This window comes from Nothobranchius furzeri, chromosome 11 (genome assembly GCF_043380555.1).
Source record: "Nothobranchius furzeri strain GRZ-AD chromosome 11, NfurGRZ-RIMD1, whole genome shotgun sequence".
In the NCBI taxonomy this organism is placed as follows: Eukaryota; Metazoa; Chordata; class Actinopteri; order Cyprinodontiformes; family Nothobranchiidae; genus Nothobranchius; species Nothobranchius furzeri.
This window is the reverse complement of record NC_091751.1, coordinates 23,875,739-23,889,600: the sequence shown is the minus strand read 5'-3', so window position 1 is coordinate 23,889,600 and position 13,862 is coordinate 23,875,739.

Sequence of the window (13,862 nt, the reverse complement as noted above, 5' to 3'; positions counted from 1 at the left end):
AATTCAATTTGAGAGAATAGAATAAGGTGTTTTACTTTTAACAGAATCCCATGGAAGCTGAGACCAGGAATTCTTACATGAGTCAGGTGGTTTTAAGTAATTACACTTATTTGTCTCAGAGGCTGATTAAAGCTCATTTGAATTCAGATTATTCAGTGGGAGTAATATAATCTACTAGCTTCATACAATATGAGCACTACATGTAGACGTAAACATCAAACATGGGCCGATCTGGATGGAAACATTAGATATGGATCACATGTGGACAAAAACATCAGATCTGGACAACATGTGGACAGAAACATCAGATCTGGACCACGTTTAAACAGAAAGATCCGATCTGGACAATAGTGGACAGACAGATCAGATCTGGCCCACATGTGGACAGAAAGATCAGATCTGGACCACATGTGAACAGAAACACCGTATCTTGGCTACATGTGGACAGAAACATCAGATCTGGACCACATTTAAACAGAAAGATCAGATCTGGACCACATGTGGACAGAAAAATCAGATCTGGACCCCTTTCACCTGCAGTGCTGTGAACAACGCCTTTGAGCCACATGTCCCAATCCTAATAGTGTTGATAAACAAAAATAATTAAATAAATAAAAGAAATCAGCATATTTCTTATTTGTTGAATAAAAACAACCTCCAACATTTAAGCCACATGCATGTGGCTTACAATCAAGCAAGTCCTCTCTCATTCAAATTCATATTTAACAGTTTTTTTTTTTTTACCGTGTCCTGTCTGGCTGTGAAGCAAGCAGAATCGACGTCTGAATGCTGGTAACAAGCCTTACAGATTTACTCTCAGGTGGAGCATCAAAGCGTCTGCTTTAAATGTCACGCCTGATACGTCAAATTTTATTGTTATTGTTTTTGAATGCTTTGTAATTCCGACCAGACACGGAGACAGAGGTGAAAGAGAAAGGAAAAGACAAATGGTGGGAAGGGGGGGGGGGGGGGGGGGTCCACAAAAATAAACAATAATGAACAAGAGTCTGCTTCTAGACCTGCAGAAAGAGAAGAGCAGGAAAAAAATGGGACACACAACAATACGTCAACATGATGATGGAATATAAAATCAACATTGTTTAACTGAACAATCACACGATAATAAATCACAGTGCATTTAGTGGCAACAACAGCCTTGAGACAAGTGTTGAACGTGCCCAAGCCCATATTTTTGAGAGCACCATGTGAGCACCTGTGTGTGTACACGCGCTTGTTTATGTAAGGTTTCTCTATAGAGCTCCGGGAGTTGATGTCACTTCTCCCGGCATGCAACAGTTCAAATCGAAACGGCGCCATATTGGCAGGTAGAAGCCGACAGCTGGACTATTTGTTATTGTCAGAAAACTCAATCAGACAGGAAATGTGATAGATTCCTGTTGTGCCCCAGGATGCAGAACAGACGCGGACGACATAAGGAATGAGTCATCTACAGGATTCCCCAAGATCCGGAGTGCCGCAAACGTTGGATCATTGTAATAAAACGCGCTAGTGACCAGGCTAAAATGAAGCTGTGGGATCCCGAGAGTAAAGGTTTTCGCTTATGCAGCGACCGCTTCATATCAGGTACTTAAACCAACATTTCCTCAACTGTGTTTGGTATTTATTTTAAATGCTTTTATTACGATTCTTAGTGGGCTTCCTAAACTTATTCTGGCGTGGCTTTTTCTGTCTTATTACTCATAGCAACAAGTAAACATCACGTAAAACGTTGCCTCGTGACTCTGCGTGCTGCTGTTTACGTGTTTTATGATCACAGCCATTAACCGGCTAAGCTGTGTTTTATTTTTAAGCAATGGTTGATCAATTGTCAGATCACACATGAAAAGCACTTTGGATTGCTATTATCTGTCTCACCGAGACAGATCTCAGACAGATCCTGAGACGCTCCTGCCTGACATATTTATTTTATTCACGGAAAAAAAAAATCAAACTAGTGATTTCTCTTGGTGTTCAGTTTATACATTCAAACAGCACGGCACTCTATTTAAACTACTTATGTGTTGATCTGTTATTTGTCCATCCATCCATCCATCCATCCATCCATCCATTTTCATCCGCTTATCCGGAGTCGGGTTGCGGGGGCAGTAGCGTCGAGAGGCCCAGACTTCCCTCTCCCCAGCCACCGGAGCCAGCTCCTCCGGGTAAATCCCAAGGGGTTCCCCGGCCAGGTCCGGTAAGAAGTCCGCTCCGACAGCTTCTGGCGTTTTTAAAAAGTATCCCAGGGGCACGGTAAGGGTCGGAGATGTTTAGTCTATTTAATTTCTGACTATATAAAACGATTTATTTGGTTTTAAAGTGTGAAGTAAACTCTGACGAAGTAAAATCCAAGCCGATCCTCTTAATGTTCATGGTTAAGATCTGTGTTTGTTTAGCTTCTTTTATCTGCCAATATGGCGTCTACTAACTGAGAGTCACGTGGGGTCCGGAGCTCTATAGGAGCGTCCAATAGAGAGTGTGAGGGACCACAGATCTGCCCCCCAGAGATGTGTAGGAGACGGGGGGGGGCTCCAAGTCCCAGAGATCCAGGTGCTGCCCCAGAACACAGGAACCCCAAGGAGACTGCAACCAGAATGTGCTCACTCCCAAGGCCCTAAGTGTGTGTTTGCGTGGAATGTCGTCGGTGGAAGTGTATAAGGTGCAAATAAAATTGGGGGTCCATACCCGCACTCCCTGACTTGTCCACCCCCCAAGGTCCTATGTGTATGTTTGTGTGATGATGTGAGGGAGCAGGAGGAGAGAAATATGTGGGGATGGGGAGGAACGGCTGGTTGGGCTTAGCCCTCCAGGGAGCCAGCTCCCCCACTGGCCCCAATAGGCACCTCTGTTGTCAAATTGCCACCAAGGGCATGGAGACCCCAGCCCATCCTGCCAGGGCCCAAAGCAGCAGCATTACAGAGCCCCACGGAGTCCGAGGGCACCAACCCAGCCCCACCCCAGCAGAATATCTATGCCCATCCCTGCATTTGCACAACTTCCAGAATATATAAGACATGGGCCATCCAGGTAAGGTTGTGTCCTCCCCCTCCTGGACCTCCCCCTCCCCTGTGATGGAACAGCAGAGGAGCCAAGGTCTACATGAGGCCCCTGAACCTGGGCCAGGCACTGCCGCATGTTCCTGCCTTCTTCCCGGCAGCATACATGTCAGGACCCGACCCCCAAGGCCCCGCCCAGAACCCCACACGGAGCCAGCCACCCCCACACCCCGCGCCCCCAGGCCCCCACCCAGACCCGCCCAGGGGCAATGCAGCCACCAGGCAGTGACCCATGGCCGTCGCTAAGACCTCCAAGGGGCCCCACTTACGACCACCAGCAGTCCACCCCCCGAGGCAACCCAAGCACCTCCATATTTAACACTTTTAAAAATAATCTGTCTATAACCAGTGACCATATCTGATCACTTGTTCACAATCATAATTCTTGACTCGCAGCCTACAACTGAAATATTTCTAATTAAAAGTCTAAAATATGTACTATTTCAGTTGCAAAATTAAAAAAGAAATAAAACTAAATAAAAATAATAAAGGAATACAGGAAGTTAATAAAGGCCTCAATAACATTGAAGGGTTGAAACTTTACATTATAAATGATTCCAGTGTTTCCTTTGACTGTGATGTACAACCTTAAAACTGCTGTCTCACTTCTAAACATTTCTGCGAGGACAGTTTGACCTTCACACATCCTGATCTGGTTCCAAATGGATAGTTTATTAAAACTGGATGTTTTAAATGGAGTATTTTCATTCTAAGTCCGTTTTAGCTGATGAAGATATAAAAGATGCTGTCATGAAAATAAACTTTACAAAACACGGAGACATAAAATGATTCATACGCGTGCAAATAAAGAGCATAAGCAAGGTTAATGAATGTCCTGGAAACAGTTTAATAAATGTGATGTATTTGTGGCTGCTGCAGCAGGAGATCCAATCACTTCCTGATAGGCTTTCAACTCAATGTTTCAGTCAGGTTCAAAGTGTGCTTCATTGGACGTATTCTCCGAAAATGCAGATGTCATACATCTGACAATTTCAAATCCCCTAAAAGGAGCAACTATTTATAAAACATTTTCGTTGGCACTTCAGACACTGCTGCTTCCATTTCTCTGATGGATTGGCTGTCATGTTACTATGGCACAGTGCTCCTTCTGCTTTCAGACTACTCTGTGCTTCTGACTATCAGCTGAAAGCCCTGGTTTTTCTCAAAAGGTGGTGGTGGGGGTTGTCGTGTGAGGAAATGAGTGGCGGATTCTGGGTGAGAGGGAGGGGGCCCCCGCCGGGGACTGTGAAATGGCCAACAGTGCTGTCAAATGACAGTTTTTCCCTCTCTCACTGCGGTTCTGACTTCAACATATGTCGGCCCTCTGGGGCCTTCTATGGGCTCCAAGTGACAAGAGACTCCCAAACAATAGCCTGCCCTGCCTGTCAGCACGTGGCGCCGCTGCTTACAGCTCCTTTACTAAGCCTGATTTGTACTTCTCCGTCTGCGTCGGTGCGGAGACGCGCAACGCCATTATGCGTCGGCGCAAAGGCTCTCCGACAGCCTCACAGAGGCTTTTTGGAGACATGTCCAAATTTTTAAACACCTGTTGAAAGTGACGGAAACCACAAGCTTGTGATTGGTCAGGACGCCGCTTCCTGTATATTTGTCACCAGTGCAGCTGTAGCTCCATTAAACAGTAAACAGATATTTACCCAGAAGAATGCATCGCGGAAAAAGTCAGAAAATATCAACATTTATTCACCTGTGACTAAAGGAGTAACATGGACAAAAACGACGGAAAATATGGGTTCGGAGGTGGCGATGGCATGAAGAGGTGGCATGCCCTCTGTTGTCCTGGCGCGGAATTGCTTTGCAACAAGCCACTGCCTGAACAGAAGCTCGACTGTTAAAACCTTTCCGACACTCCGTGTGCGTCTCTCTGTTGTGGAGCTGACAGAGATGCATAAATCAGGCTTCAGGGTTAGTCAGAAACAAGCCAGATCTCTGGTCTGCTGCCCCTGGTGGAGGATCTACAGGTGGTGAGGGCCAACTGCAGTATTACTCCTATAATGTAACAAAATTACATAAAATATATATAGATGATTCTGTAATTGTTATATTAACAGTACACAACAAAGAGTTTAGTGTTAAATACTATCAAAACATCAATCAAAATTTATTTATGAAGCGCTTTTCATACAAATGCAGCTCAAAGCGCTTTACAATATTAAAAACCACCAGACAGCAGTCGGTTTCCCACCCCTCCCACACAGATTCACATAAGAGATCCCCTTTGTTTCTCCCTCCTCCCACCCTCAATCCTGTCCCAAGCAGATGCAAAATCCCTCACACGCACACACACACACACACACACACACACACACACACACACACACACACACACACACACACACACACACACACACACACACACTCACACTCACACTCACACTCACACTCACACTCACACTCACACACACACACACACACACACACACACACACACACACACACACACACACACACACCTCAAATGCAGACAAGGCAGCTGAGATGATGGCTGATTCCAGCCTAAATTATTGTCCCAGTTTGACCCTGGCACTCACCCAGTAAACTTTACAACCATCAGTCAAAAAAAAAAATCCCACACGCACGCACGCACACACACACGTAATAGAGAAAGGGCAGCTGGCTGAGTGCACATGTAGTAGATACAAAGAAGACGAAAACGCCATCAAAGGAGCCAACTGCACCGGGGGCACCAAGATTGGCAGCAATAGCCTTGGCAAGAGTAGACATGGGAAGCACCCCGGCCGCCACAGCCCACCGCTGCCCCCAGGACAGCCGGCCCCCACAGAGGAAACACTAGTTTACTAATGAGACTAAGATAAGTTAAGAAACAAATTAAACATAAACAGCTGATGAATAAAAATATAAATAAAACACAGTGATAAAAGATGACCAAGTAGAAACATATAATTACATTTATAAAATATTGTTCAACAAAGTATTAAGACTAGTTAAAACTAATAATTATTACAAGTTAAAACAAACATGTAGGAAAATATGTGTTATTTAATTAAAAAGTGTAAGTAATGAAACCCTGATAAAATATATAAAAGATGGTAAAAACTGGCTAAAATAGATCAAAATCACTTAAAAGCTACACTAAAAAGGTGCGTCTTGAGCCTTTGAGCATGGCCTTAAAAACAAGAACACTCTCTATGCCCCTGAGGTCCTCTGGCAGACTGTTCAGAGGCGAGGGCCATAAAACTGGAAGGATGCCTCGCCTTGGTAGTGTGTCCTGACTTTTGGAATGACGAGGAGATGGCTGCCAGAGGAGCGCAGGGACCGCGAAGGCTCGTATTTATGAAGCAGTTCTGAGAGATAAGAAGGCCCAAGACCATTAAGACAGACTTTTGTTGGTATAATTTCATATTTCAGGCTATGTAGAGTTATGGCTGATTCTAGACAGGACCAGTCCATCTGTTGGCTGTTTCTCTGGGCTGTTTAAATATAGCTGTTTAATAAGATTATTGTTTTAAAAATAAAACTAATACGACATACCTTTAAAATAATTATTAACCCCACAAAAGACCACAAACAGTTCTACCATCAGTCCATAGTGACTTTGTTTGCCTAATAAAGACCTTAGGGGATATTTTGAGTTCTGGAAATACTGAAAAAACAAACCTTCTTTTTAATGACATAGAACGTGATAGAAGCTGTTCCTCCTACAGAGTAAAGACAGACAGCTTCTCCTTGCACCTCTCAGACTCTACAGCTGATTGTTTACTTGTAGTGGCAGTGTGAAGTTTCCTGCCACTAGGGGGCAGTAGATACATACACTTCAGGGTAGTTTTACCCCATATCGTCCTGACTGTTGCTAGTTATGGTAAATATTGTTACCTGTATAACTTCCATGAGTCGTACGTCTAGCCAATCATCCAGTGTGACATCATCAACAGGTGCAGGGCCTGGAGCCGGCCAGAAGGAAACATGGTATCTAAGTTGGTGTCCCCCAAAGATGCTAGACCCGTACCCTATGTACTTTAGACGCAAATTTTATGGTTATATGTTACAAAGCTGCCCATAATTTTCAACAACTGGACATCTTTTTTGTTCATTTTCAACATTTTGATGGATATTTCCAGAGATACATGATTAAAAACTACACATTATCTCTTTAAATGGATACTACACACTTTTTACTTGTTTTAGCACCCTCTAGTGTCCTCTAGTAAAAGCAAAAGTGAAAATCCTCTCCTCGCTGTGCATTTGCACCTGTGTCTAACAGCTGAAATGTCTCCACAGCTTTCATTAGTGTCCCCAGGAGCGGTTTATCACTCAATCAAACAAACCAGCTGTGTACATGATCTAAATCATGCAGGAAACATGCTGGAAACAGACTGCACTGCCAGGCATGTCAGCTCCACTTTACGAAGTCCAATAGACACTGGACCCGCACTCTGAAGTTGGAAGTGTGATATTCTGGCCACAGTGGGAGGTGGGGGTCTGAGTGGCATTTCATTAACCCTGTACAGCAGGGGTTCTCAACAAAGTTCAAATACTGTATCTTAATGTATTAAATATATTGTTTTAATTGTAGTTTTAGTTGTGTTTATAAAACGGAAACAAGTATTGATATTTGGGACATGATTTTTGCTGCTAATCTCCTCCAGGTGGAAAGGTCTGGCGGGCCAGATGTGGCCCGTGGGCCATCAGTTGTGGTAAAGGGTCATTGTAGCACATACAGGCTCAAGAAAATGATTTAAAAATATGAACAAGTTGCATATATGGCTTTAAACCAAGTTGTTCTTTAATTCTCTTTAACCAAACTAGTTAAATGCATGTCCACTGCCATCCATGCCTCCATTACGTGGGCCTGTGGTAGGACACAGAGGACACCTGAACATCTTTCTGGTTCACACCTGTTTTATTACGCTGTTTTATGCTGAGTTTTTAACACCACTGAACCCTGGAACCATAATACATTCTGATTCTGATGATTAAAACCACCACTTCAGACTGACTCATTTATTGTTTTAAAGGTCAGCTTTACCCATATTTTTTATACATCTGCAGTGGTCTTTAGTAGGAATGAATTATTGTCTCTAGAGCAGGGGCCCTCGATTATAATGGTCTGAGGGCCGGTGGGGGGGGGGGGGGGGGGGGGGGGGGTGCTGCTGTTTGGATCGCTGGCTGTAATGCACATAACACACAAGCTTGCAATATAAAGAAGGACAGCACCTGTCCCCCTCCAGCTCGGCTGTGCGACTGCACTAACCTGTCCTGTGTGACCCTCACCATGTGACCCTCATGCCCATGCTGTCTCTGGAGGAGCAGATAGGAGACAAGACCTCCTGTAACTTAAAATGAACCAAAGCTTCCTTCCAGTTTCTCTTTAAGCTGAATTTAACATCAGTTTATCATCATGAAACAAAAGAATAAAGTGGAACAAGAACTTCTATCTTCTGTTTCTCTCCACTTTTAACTTCTCCGTGTCCCTAAATAAAAGAGACAGATGATTACGCTGCAGCCGCCGTCACTGACCCCGCCCCCTCCCCAAGACCGGATCTCCCGACATCACAGCACTCGGTCTGACTGAGCGCTTCCAGGAGAAACAATATGAAATTATGAAAATAATGCGTATTTGGAGGAGCGTCCTCCGATCCTCTCTCTTGTGTGAGAGACAATCTCCCTCTCTCTCTCTCTCTCTCCCTCTCTCTCTCTCTCTCTCTCTCTCTCTCTCTCTCTCTCTCTCTCTCTCTCTCTCAGTCGCTGAGCGAGCGAGAGGAGCGCGCCACGTGAAGACCCGCTCAATTAACATAATTTACGGCCCAAATCCAACAGAACCGGTCGGGCTGATTCGGTTCGGGTTCGGTCTCAGGTTATAACTTCAGCGCTCAGCCCTGCAGAACCACATAAAGGCAGATCAAAGTTTCCTACCCGGTAAATGTGGAGAACACCGCTATGACAGATCTGGATGCTGCGCTGGTGCCGCCGTTAAAATCACACAACTACATTCCACTATAACTGATTATGGTTCTCTTCTATGATGCTAAACCATTTATGCCCGCATCTCATGCATTGATTATTTGATTATTTTCCTCAGCTTTATCCTAAACCTCCCGGTCGGCCGTCGGGGGTGGGGAGTGCGCGCGGGGTTTGGGAGCCACAAAGAGATGGCTCGCGAGCCGGACGTGGCCCGCGGGCCGACATTTGCGGACCACTGCTCTAGAGGAAAAAAGCTCCAGTGCACCTGTTTGAAGACGTAGAAGTCAGCTGGAGGAGAAAATAGCTTCAGACAACAGGATATGGGGTGTTTCTCAATGCCAAGGAACCTTGCCTTGATGTCTTGGTCCCGCCCCGGTCGCCAAGGAGTTGTGTCATAAGGACCCACCAAGACATGTTCCAATGTTCATGTTCTACCGAGGCATGTGTTCTCCGTTTGTTAGCCGTTTCGCTAGCTGAACGAGGATACACGGGAGGTGTCTTGTAGCCAAGCCTTGGTCAAAAATTACCCAGAGTACACGGCAGTATTTTCAAAAGGGCGGCGGATCAGAAGCCGGCAGCTACTTCAGGGACAATTTTCTAGTTTAAAAGTAAGTCAACCAATTTAAACTGTTTGTTTAGATCCAAAGAAGTTATCTATGGTTGGTTAGTTGCTTAGTAGTTGCAGCTTCAGTGGCTAGCGGGTCGTAACTCACTTATGTATTTAATTTAACAAATATATGCACAATTTAAAAAGTAAAAGACTCGTTATATATTTATACTGAAACTAGGGTGACCATATTTCCATTTCCAAAAAAGAGGACAGGAGATCTGTGCCTATGACGTCACACAAACCACGTTGGGACTCATTTTTTTCCCAGGTGTAAGAGCTAAAATTAACATCAGATTCTGCCAATAAAAGGGCTCTAAAACAATTCAAATGTAAATATTTTGCATATTTATTGCAAAATCTAATTTTTCTGCTGCTTTAGTGCTGCAACAAGGTTTTATTAATGAGAAATTATTATACCTTTTGTTTTACTGCAGCATCGGTAAGCTTCCTGTGCACCGATTGTTAAGGATGCTTGTTTCAGCTGTGAGATTAGACAATAGGGTCAATGATAAAAAAAAGTTTGTCATGGACTCCATGGAAACTTTCAGAGAATACACAAATAGTGGCTTTATAATGGTTTAGTTGCTTTTTTCAAGTTTAGAAAAGCAGCAGATGAGACAGCATGTCTGATCATTTTGTTTTACATCTGATAATATTGGAACATGTCAGTGATGTCTGAGGGGTTTTTGCAAACACTGTATAACTAACACTCCTGGACAGGGTATGGATTACACAGTGTCACGTAACGTTGCGGGGAAGGTTAGGACCCAAAGTGCAGATTACCCAGACGACAAGAGGCTGGAGATGATGTAAATATGCTTTGTTTTGCAGGACGAACAAAAATAAATCCAAAGGCAGGGAGCCAAAAGTCCAAAAATCCAAAAACCCTGGTAACAAGAACAAAAGCTCACTGAGAGCACCAAAACCTGGAGACATAAGCTCACATAGAGCACGAAACAACGCTGACACACATACAATGGACCGACAACCACACAGAGACTAGACAGGGCTTAAATAGACTGGGAAGATGAGAGGGAGATGAATTGCAGGTGTGTGGGGAGAGGGACCAGGTGAACACAATTACTAACTCAGGGAGGAGGAAGAAAACACTGGTGGGAAAAACACACTAAATAATGAAAGGCTGTAACAAAGGAAAATGACCTAAGAGAAAAACAAAAGACCAGAAGGCATGAACCATAACTAATATACTAAGGGGAAGCTGACACTAAAGGAAAATACTATACAAAGAAACAACAGGGGCGTGGCTAAGAGGGGGCCAAGAGAGCACAGGACCTGGGAAAGGGATGTTTGAGGAGGGAAACCTAAAGGGCAAATGGGGAACACCAGGAGACACATGAGGAAGACGCAGACATGACACATGAGGGCGCTAGAAGACACAAAAGGAGCACCTAGAGAGGATGGAGAAACACCAGGAGGCACATGAAGGAAGGGGCAGACACAGACCATGACACACAGAGGCTTCTGGGGGAGCCCAGTTATGGGGGTGGGGGGGTTCTGTTTGGCTTTGGCCTCCAAAATGCCTTGAGACGGCTCAGGGTGCGCGAGTTTTGAAGGTGATCTGAATTGTATTAGATGTATTAATATCACATGTGTATAACTTAATGCGTTATACAGGTAAAAACATGTGGTGGAGATAAATTAACCTATTTTACTTTTCAACAATTTGCTTGGTTTTCTTGTTTTTATTTAACTATTTTCCTGTCCTGTCTGTCTCTCATCTTCCTGCATCTCCTCTACGTTCTCCAGAAAAACTCCTGCCTGGATTCTTACTTTTTCACCTCATCAGTTACTTTTGAACTAGGCAGATCAAAGGGATCTCCTGACCGCGAAGCGTGGTGCGATTTTCGATGCTGCGTCAGTGAGGTGAAATCACCGCAGCACACGATGAGCGTCAGGAATGATTAAAAGACAGAGTACCAGAGGATTTAAATGGAAATGAACGATCATGTGTTAATAATAATGTTTTGTTGCGCCACCTTGAGAATGCATCGTGCGCCGGACGCAGCGAGCGCACCAACGATCAGCGCTCTGCGTTCTCTCAGCTCAACAGAGTCCCGCTACGCTGAGAGTCCATGAATATTGTAATATAGGCAGAAACGGGATCTTTCCCTGAAAGATATCTAGATAACTTGATCCCTGCTCCTGGATGAAAAACCAGACATTTTGATCAATGTAGGACCCCCCCCCCGGACATCCCGGATAGACAGTGAAAAGTGGACATGTCCGGGGGGAAAGAGGACGCATGGTCACCCTATTGAAGCTTATACGTTTAAAATATAATGTCTCCCGTGTCACGTGACGTCACGTGACCGCCGTGGAAGCTGCGGCCACGTGATGCAAGTGTGTTCCATTTAACCGTTTTCTTTGACCAAGGAAGGACCGCGTCCTCATAAGCAAGACGCCTGGTCTCGCACGACATCGCCTCGCAAGGCCAGGCGCCTTGACATTGAGAAACACCCATGGAGTCTCATTTCCTGATATTTGGAGCTCCCACCCCTGATTGGCTAAGAGCAACGTGCTTCTACTGAGTGTTTTCTGTGCAACGTGAATGTTTCATCTTCACAGATAACAAACCTCGAGGTTTTCTGCTGTGTGGTGCAGTTGCAAATGCTAACAATCAGCTTCTGCTAGCTGAGATGTTGTCTGCTGTCTCCTGGAGGCTAAACCCCCTTCACCGTCATGAGCCCAGATGGGTGAGTACATGGATGTTAGTGGCAGTGTGACGTAGATCTGATTCACCGTTCATTTTCAGAAGCTAATGCAGGAGATAGGCGTAGGAGACTCTTTTCACATTAAGCCTGCATGTTGAGTAAAACTGCCACATAAAATCTGCTTTAATCATAAATGCACCACAGCAGCCATGTCAGAACATCTGGCTCTTCTAAACCAAACAAAGGTCAGAGGTTAAGCTGTAGCTGATGTCTTCACACATCTGCGTTGTGGATCTGTGTGTTTGACCTGGTGGACATTGTCTTCCTGCTTAATCTGGCCCTTCCAGCAGCAGCAGCAGCAGCTGGTCAGCGTGTGATCAGCAGCTTATCAGCTCTGACCAGTCGCCTCACGCCCCAAACGCCTCTGTCTCTGCCTATGAGCAAAATAAACGACACTACTGGAGTTAATAAGAATAAAAATACGTTGTGAAAAACTAACAGCCACATGGGGGGCTTGCTGGGTCTGAATCCCGCCTCAGCGTTCTGGTTTATTGAACTTCTGATGAGACCGTTTTTGTGTCCGAGGAGGCAATCATAGAGGAATTGTGTGTATCTTCAGTCAGCTCCAGGAGAGGTTTCATTGTGAGGTTATAAAGAATAACTCTTGTTCTGAGCAGTGATTAACATCAGCGTCTGCACCGACACGGCTGCTTCTTCTGTTTGGACTTAAGGAAGCTAGACGTAGAATAAAGAGGAGACTGGTTAGTGTAATTATTTCATCTCGTCTCTGTGAAGCCACCAGGGATTATTTTGTACAGACGTGTGTTGTTTATTATCGTTTAGTGATGTGGCTCCCGACAACTCCCAAATCTATTTCACTCCACATGCCTTCCTGGACTTCCTGTGTTCTCCTCAGCAACAGTGTCTTATCTTATGTCCCCAAATATTCCACCTTTCTCCAGCCCTAAGCCCTGTTGGGCAGGACCCCGAGGACTCTGCTGGATCTTCACCTCCATCAGACTGGAAGCAGAGCCTTTGTTTTTCAGTGGAAGATTCTCAGCCTCCGCCGGTGGGATTAGAGCTGTTAATTCACTATGCTGGCGAGGATGACTCTGGACTGCTTGTGTCTCAGCAGCTGCAGTGGCAGGAGGTCCGCAGCAGCAACACAGGCTGGACACCGAAATCTACTATTACAGAGATACAAAGACACAATGGGACATGGGCAGGATGTCCTGATGTCCAGGTTAGATGTTTAATAAACAGCATATTTAAACATGTTCACATTTTTGTTCTAATGTAAATAAAAAACCCAAAAGAAAAATGCTACTGATCTAAAAGATTCCAGCACCTGGCTGTTTCTCCACACTTAGAAAAGCTGGACCAATTGTTACCATTAGAGGTACAAAGACCTCTGTGGTTCTGTTCCTGTCACCTCTCCAGCTGGACCTGATTAAGTCTGGCAAAAAAAAAAAATTGTAAAAAACAATGTCATCCGATAATGGAATGAAAATGACACACAACTTGAACTTAAAAGAAAATAATGGTGCCTGATGTCATTAACAAAATAAAAACAAACATTTAAGGACC